The sequence below is a fragment of the Somniosus microcephalus genome, chromosome 21 (assembly GCF_052327205.1).
Source record: "Somniosus microcephalus isolate GS21.2 chromosome 21, FLI_Smic_1.0, whole genome shotgun sequence".
Lineage (NCBI taxonomy): Eukaryota > Metazoa > Chordata > Chondrichthyes > Squaliformes > Somniosidae > Somniosus > Somniosus microcephalus.
The window spans coordinates 69,340,478-69,348,701 of record NC_141007.1 but is presented as its reverse complement, the minus strand read 5'-3'; positions in this window follow the sequence as shown (position 1 = coordinate 69,348,701).

The window sequence follows — 8,224 nt, the reverse complement described above, 5'->3', positions numbered from 1 at the left end:
GAAACTGCAAAGTGCTACAGTTCAAAGGGATCTGGGGGTCCTGGTGCATGAAACACAGAAGGTTAGTATGCAGGTACAGCAGGTGATCAGGAAGGGCAACGGAATCTTGGCTTTTATTGCAAGGGGGTTGGAGTATAAAAGCAGGGAAGTCTTGCTTCAGTTATACAGGGTACTGGTGAGGCCACACCTGGAATACTGCGTGCAGTTTTGGTTTCCATATTTAAGAAAAGATATACTTGCTCTCGAGGCAGTTCAGAGACGGTTCACTCGGTTGATTCCGGAGGTGAGGGGGTTGACTTATGAGGAAAGGTTGAGTAGGTTGGGTCTCTACTCATTGGAATTCAGAAGAATGAGAGGCGATCTTATCAAAACATAAGATTGTGAGGAGGCTTGATCGGGTGGATGCGGGGAGGATGTTTCCACTGATGGGTGAGACTAGAACTAGGGGGCATAATCTTAGAATAAGGGGCTGCGCTTTCAAAACTGAGATGAGGAGAAACTTCTTCACTCAGAGGGTAGTAAATCTATGGAATTTGCTACCCCAGAGAGCTGTGGAAGCTGCGACATTAAATAAATTTAAAACGGAGATACACAGTTTCCTAGCTGATAAGGGAATTAGGGGTTACGGGGAGAGGGCAGAGAAGTGGACGTGAGTCTAGGTTCGGATCAGCCATGATCCTATTGAATGGCGGAGCAGGCCCGAGGGGCCATATGGTCTACTCCTGCTCCTACTTCTTATGTTCCCTTCATCGTCATTCCCCCTTCCCTTCATCGTCATTCCCCCTTCCCTTCATCGTCATTCCCCCTTCCCTTCATCGTCATTCCCCCTTCCCTTCATCGTCATTCCCCCTTCCCTTCATCGTCATTCCCCCTTCCCTTCATCGTCATTCCCCCTTCCCTTCATCGTCATTCCCCCTTCCCTTCATCGTCATTCCCCCTTCCCTTCATCGTCATTCCCCCTTCCCTTCATCGTCATTCCCCCTTCCCTTCATCGTCATTCCCCCTTCCCTTCATCGTCATTCCCCCTTCCCTTCATCGTCATTCCCCCTTCCCTTCATCGTCATTCCCCCTTCCCTTCATCGTCATTCCCCCTTCCCTTCATCGTCATTCCCCCTTCCCTTCATCGTCATTCCCCCTTCCCTTCATCGTCATTCCCCCTTCCCTTCATCGTCATTCCCCCTTCCCTTCATCATTCCCCCTTCCCTTCATCGTCGTTCCCCCTTCCCTTCATCGTTCCCCCCCTTCCCTTCATCGTTCCCCCCCTTCCCTTCATCGTTCCCCCCTTCCCTTCATCGTTCCCCCTTCCCTTCATCACCATTCCCCCCTTCCCTTCATCGTTTCCCCCTTCCCTTCATCGCCATTCCCCCCTTCCCTTCATCGTTTCCCCCTTCCCTTCATCGTTTCCCCCTTCCCTTCATCGTTTCCCCCTTCCCTTCATCGTTTCCCCCTTCCCTTCATCGTTTCCCCCTTCCCTTCATCGTTTCCCCCTTCCCTTCATCGTTTCCCCCTTCCCTTCATCGTTTCCCCCTTCCCTTCATCGTTTCCCCCTTCCCTTCATCGTTTCCCCCTTCCCTTCATCGTTTCCCCCTTCCCTTCATCGTCGTTCCCCCTTCCCTTCATCGTCATTGCCCCTTCCATCATCCCCCCCCAGAGGGCATGAAAGGTGCTATATAAATGTCTTTCTTTTCTTCCCCCTGTAATAGTTTCTTCCTTTGGGTACGATCTCCCAGTGAGGGTTCCCTTGTGCTCGCAGCCACTGGGCTCTTGTTTGAACCATGCTCTCCACTTGTGAAGCCCCTTGGGATGTTTTACTATATTTACAGCTTTTGCAAGTCTTATCTATCAGCTGCACTTCAAAGTTTTACCTGTTTCTGTTATTAAAAATCCACCCTTTTCATCTCCTGCAGTGCACTGTTGCAGACCACTGTTCATACTTTTGCATGAATTCTTTCTACCTAAGCCCTAGTTTTCTAAGTGTGCACTACCTGAAATGGTTTGGTGACTTGTTTCTATGCTGCTGCTAGCTGCCAAGACGTGAGTGCATGATCCAGTGGTGATTTTTCCATCTGTCTGCAATTTAAAGGGGATGCTGGAAGAATTGTTTTCATGCATATGGTGATTAGAATACAGTATGCATTACCACATGTGGCGGTTGAAGCCAGTGAGAACTTTTAAGAGGAATTATACACTTGAAGAAAAAAAAGGAGATCGAGTAGATTGGGCCTATACTCTCTGGAGTTTAGAAGAATGAGAGGTGATCTCATTGAAACGTATAAGATTCTGAGGGGGCTTGACAGGGCAGATGCTGAGAGATTGTTTCCCCTGGCTGGGGAGTCTAGAACTAGGGGGCATTGTCTCAGGATAAGGGGTCGGCCATTTAAGACTGAGATGAGGAGGAATGTCTTCACTCGGAGGGTTGTGAATCTTTGGAATTCTCTACTCCAGAGGGCTGTGGATGCTCAGTCGTTGAGTATATTCAAGGCTGAGATCGATCGATCGTTTGGTTTGGACTCTAGGGGAATCGAGGGATATGGGGATCGGGCGAAAAAGTGGAGTTGAGGTTGAAGATCAGCCATGATCTTATTGAATGGCGGAGTAGCCTCGAGGGGCCGAATGACCGACTCCTGCCCCTAATTCTTAGGTTCTTATCAGCTACTAGTTGATGCAAATCTGCAGCACAAAACTGCCCTCACTAATGCTAATTGATACTATGTTGGTGGTCTTGTACAGAGAGGCCATCAATACCAGTAGGACTGTTGTAAGTATCACAGTGGTTCTTTACTTGGACTTCTTGCAATCTACAGTAGTATACTGTATTCGCTGCTCACGATGTGGTCTCCTCTACATTGGGGAGACCAAACGCAGGTTGGGTGATCGCTTTGCGGAACACCTCCGTTCAGTCCGTAAAGAAGACCCCGAGCTTCCGGTCGCCTGCCATTTTAATTCACCGCCCCATTCCCACTCAGACCTCACTGTACTTGGGCTCTTGCATTGTTCCACGGAAACCCAGCGTAAGCTTGAGGAACAGCACCTCGTCTTCCGATTAGGCACTTTACAGCCTTCCGGACTCAATATCGAGTTCAATAATTTCAGATCATAACCTCGGCCCCTATTACATTTTTACTTTTTTTTATCCATACCTTTGTTTTGGCTTCCCCCCCCCCTTTTTTTTCTCTCTCCCCCATGGCAGCTGTCTCCCATTCTGCCAGCGCATTTCACACCTAATCTAGAGCCGTCTTTTGTCCACTAGTCCTATCACCATCTCGTCTCGCTTTGAATACCTCTTAATGTCTCTTTTCTCTTTTGTTCTCTCCCAGCCTGGCCTTTTAATCGATTTCATTTCCTGTGCTTTTTCAGTCTTGACAAAGGGTTTGACCTGAAACGTTGACTCTATTTTCTCTCCACGGATGTTGCCTGGCCTGCTGAGTTTTTCCAGCATTTGCTGTTGTTATTTCGGATTTCCAACATCTGCAGTATTTTGCTATCGTCACAGTGGTTCAGTTGAGATGGTTTTCTGAAGTAGGAGGGCCTTTACTTTGCATTTCACCTGTATTATGACTTACCAGGGAATGCTTGATATTGACACTAGAGTGGAAAAACTTTCCTGTCCCTGGTACTGATGCTGATGTTATTGGTGCATATGGGGAAAGACCAGGGAACTGGAATGAAGCTGGATAGTTCTGATTCAGAGGCATGCTGGGCGGATTGCTCTCCAGTATTGAAATTACAGCAGCGTGACTTAAAATTGTAAAATCGGGTGCACATGAAAGAATGCGTCCCTCACTGCTGTGGTTCCATGCATTAGTTCCCCAGCCTCCTGTCTATCAGTAGTCACTGCTGAGAGCTGTTCTGCCAAGGTGTCGCTCAGATGGTTTCCCACCCACCAAGGGAGTAGCTTGGATTGTGTCATCAACACTCTATTTAAGCCAGTTGTGCAGTAGAAAATTGATCTGAAAATGGATTGTGTTGTCACTAGGATTTCAATGAAGCATAGTGGGTGTGTGAAATGTCCACTTGAACTGTGGCAGCACCCAGCAGTACAATTCAAAATGTGTTTATTCCAGTTTTTGTTGTACGGAGAGAGCATTTTGAGCTATGTTACACTCGTTCGGGTGGCTGGCATAGTGGGTGCAATTTGAGGTGGTGCATTAAGTTACTACCAGAGAAGTGTATTGACTTAACTTTTCCCCTACAGCACATGGTAAGTAATCTGGTTACAGCTCTAGTTTTACAGAAAAAAGGGCTACAAACATACATATCTGTGTGTGTTTAATAAGTGATTGAAAACTGACAAGCATGTGATATAGCTGAATGCTTTAATCAGTTCAGGCTCTCATTTTAGTCTGTGCTCTTCCTTGTACGATGAATTTAGGCATTACTATGTCTTTCAGTGGTTAAAAAGTCTAAATAATTTAGCAGTTCTACTTCCCTGTCCTCCAACACCTTCCCATTGCCACTAATAAGTCCTTTGCATCTTTTTCATTCTCCTGATATACTTAACAAATGCTTTGTAATTACATGTTCCATTTTAGGCTATATTCTGCTCAATTTCCCTCTACATACCTCTTCAGAGGAACACCAAGAAACTGCTTAATTTTACTCTCCCAATCTTGTTCATTCCTGGTATATTTTAGAATTTTATGTGCCCTTTCTCTGAAATGTGTTCCCTGACTTCTCGTCATTCATGCAAGGAACTTCGGTGAAGTAACTACTAACAACACTAACAATAACCAGTCCCAGGACAGTGACAGGGTAACACAAAGAATTCGACCCAACACAATCGTCGCTAAGCAAAAGGAAAAATATCTGACATATTGGGCAGAAACAACAAAAACCCAAAGCAAACTCAATTGCTACTTGGCCCTAAACAGACAATACAACATAGCTGATTACCTGACCATGGTAAAGGATAACAAACTGAGAAGAACCTTGACAAGGTACAGACTTAGCGAACATAGCCTAGCGATCGAAAAAGGCAGACACAGGCAAACCAGGCTGCCAAGAGAAGACAGGATATGCTCTCACTGCAGTCTGGGAGTAGTTGAGACAGAGATGCACTTCCTCACAGCCTGTGGAAAATATCAGGACATCAGGGAGAATTTCTACCAAAAATTCTCCCAAATATGCCCTGAATTCAGAAATCTGAATGACAACCAAAAACTCCCTTTCCTACTGGGGGAGGAGAGAAGCTGTGTAACACTGGCGGCACACTATGTTACAGCTTGCCATGAACAGAGGGACAACCAGTAAACTAAGACAAGAATATATACAAACAAGGCGAATGTATATTTATAAACTGTATGAATAGAACCGCGTTTATGTGTTCAACCATAAATGTATTTTGATGCTTTGGCAACATAAGATGTACCTTATCATGCCAATAAAGCGATTTGAATTGTGAATTGTGAATGGTTATAAATCACTGGTTAGGCCTCAGTTGGAGTATTGTGTCCAATTCTGGGCCCCACATTTTAGGGAGGATGCCAAGGCCTTGGAAAGGGTGCAGAAGAGATTTACTTAGAATGTTACCAGGGATGAGGGACTTCAGTAACGTGGAAGGACTAGGGAAGCTGGGATTGTTTTCCTTAGTGCAGAGAAGGTTAAGGGGAGATTTAATAGAGGCACTCAAAATTATGAAAGAAATACTTGCAATTCTATAGCACCTTTTAACGATGTTTCAAAGGGCTTCACAGCCAATGAATGCTTTTGAAGTGTAGTCACTGTTGTAATGTAGGAAACGCAGCAGCCAATTTGTGCACAGCAAATGTGATAATGACCAGATTATCTGTTTTTTGTGATGTTGAGTGAGGGATAAATATTGGCCAGGACGCCACAGATAACACCCCTGCTCTTCTTTTGAAATAGTGCCATGGGATCTTTTATGCCCACCTGAGAGAGCAGACGGGGCCTCGGTTTAACGTCTCATCCGAAAGACTACACTTCCGACAGTGCGGCACTCCCTCAGCACTGCACTGAAGTGTCAGCCTAGATTTTTGTGCTCAAGTCTCTGGAGTGGGACGTGAACCCACAACCTTCTGACTCAGGCGAGGGTGCTGCCCACTGAGCCACAGCTGAAGGGTTTTGATAGAGTAGATAGGGAGAAATTGTTTTCACTGGCAGAGGGGACGGTAACCAGAGAATTGTCAAAAGAACCAGAGGGGAGATGAGATTTTTTTTTACGCAGCGCGTTGTTATGATCTGGGATGCACTGCCTGAAAGGGTGGTGGAAGCAGATTTAGTAGTAACTTTTTAAAACGGGAATTGGATAAATACTTGAAGGGAAACATTTACAGGACTGTGGGGAAAGAGCAGGGAAGTGGGATTAATTGGATAGCTCAACCAAAGAGCCGGAACAGGCACGATGGGCCGAATGGCCGCCTTCTGTGCTGTAACGCTCTATGTTTATTTTACCTTCTTGTTTTGTCTTGTTTCTGTGATAAATGCCTTCGCAATGTAAAAAATACCTCCAAGCACTACATTTTTTATCCACAAATTTCCCTTTTATATTCTTCCCATTTTATTATTTTCATTGTTCCATTGTATTCCTTGTACCATTTCATCTTGTAATCTGCTCTCCTGAAATCCTTAATTTTTATCTGTTCTGGGCTCATTTCCACCTTATAATTAACAGTTTTATGTTTTTTAGACCCCTTTTATCAACTTGGCTTATTAACCCTTCCTCATTGGTTAGAGGCAAATCCAGATTTGCCTTTTCCCCCTTCTAAAAGAGAAAGGGAAAATGAGCATAAATAATATTGGTGAAATAGAAAATGCTAAGGTCAGAAAAGAATCACCTATGAAACTTCTACTGGGCAGTTCAGACAGCAGAGACTTAGAGCTAGGTTTATCCTCTTATGAAATAATTGGGGGGGGGGGGAGTTTAAAGATTTAAAAAAAAGTAGGAATGACTTACATAAGAACATAAGAAATAGGAGCAGGAGTCGGCCATACGGCCCCTCGAGCCTGCTCCGCCATTCAATAAGATCATGACTGACCATCGACCTCAGCTCCACTTTCCTGCCCGATCTCCATATCCCTTGATTCCCCGAGAGTCCAAAAATCTATCTATCTCAGCCTTGAATATACTCAAAGACTCAGCATTCACAGCCCTCTGGGGCAGAGAATTACAAAGATTCACAACCCTCCAAGTGAAGAAATTCCTCCTTATCTTGGTCTTAAATGGCTACCCCTTATTCTGAGACTATACACCTTAGTTCTAGACACTCCAGCCAGGGGAAACAACCTCTCAGCATCTACCCTGTCAATCCCCTTCAGAATCTTGTATGTTTCAATGAGATCACCTCTCATTCTTCTAAACTCCAGAGAGTATAGGCCCAGTCTACACAATCTCTCATCATAGGACAGCCCTCTCATCCCAGGAATCAATCTAGTGAACCTTCGTTGTTTCTCAAATTGGAATCCATTGAGTTTATTCACAAGTCTTTGTTTTGAGAACTGTTAAATTGAAGCATTTTTACCATTCACAAATAATGGGCCTGCAAAGCTTCATTTAAGATTAAGACAGATATAATGGGCCAGATTTTGCTGTAAAAATAATGGTGAGGCTAACCGTGTTTGCTGTTATTAAAAGTGTAAATTGGACAGCAACTTCTGGTGACCGCACGTGTACAGATAAATCTGGAAGTTGCTCCTCCAAAAGTTGTGCGAAAACGGCATCTCTCCGTCTGACTCAACATTCACATGTATTGAATGGCATGAAGTTCCTGTACTTACCTCATAGATACGGTCTAAACTCGCCACAAAAAGTTAGGGCTTGTACATTCCAGTCTAAGTACCCTTTGAACAGGATTGTAAGTATTAATTACTGCCAAACAACCTCTCTGGCACTGAAAATTAACTTTTACGAGTGTGGATTCACATTCCTTCAGCTTTTAATTATAGTAGGAGGTTTAAATAAAAACAAATTATTTGACTTTTTTGCTGTCTCTTTTAATTCTGTCAATCCAATCTTTATGTCTGTCTTTATTTTTCATTCTGTACCTGATTTGACATTGAATTCACTATTCTAACTGACACTTCCTGGTTCAGACTCTGCGCTGCTCATTAACGATTCTTCAATCTGATTGGCTCAGGAGACACACAGTTGCTTGCCCTGTTCACACAGGCCCCAGATGCCCTGTAGAGGGCGCCGCACTTTTTGGATGGTTGGCTGACAGCAACTTGCCATGCGGGCGAGTGCAAGTCTGTAACGAACGGCTAGCGC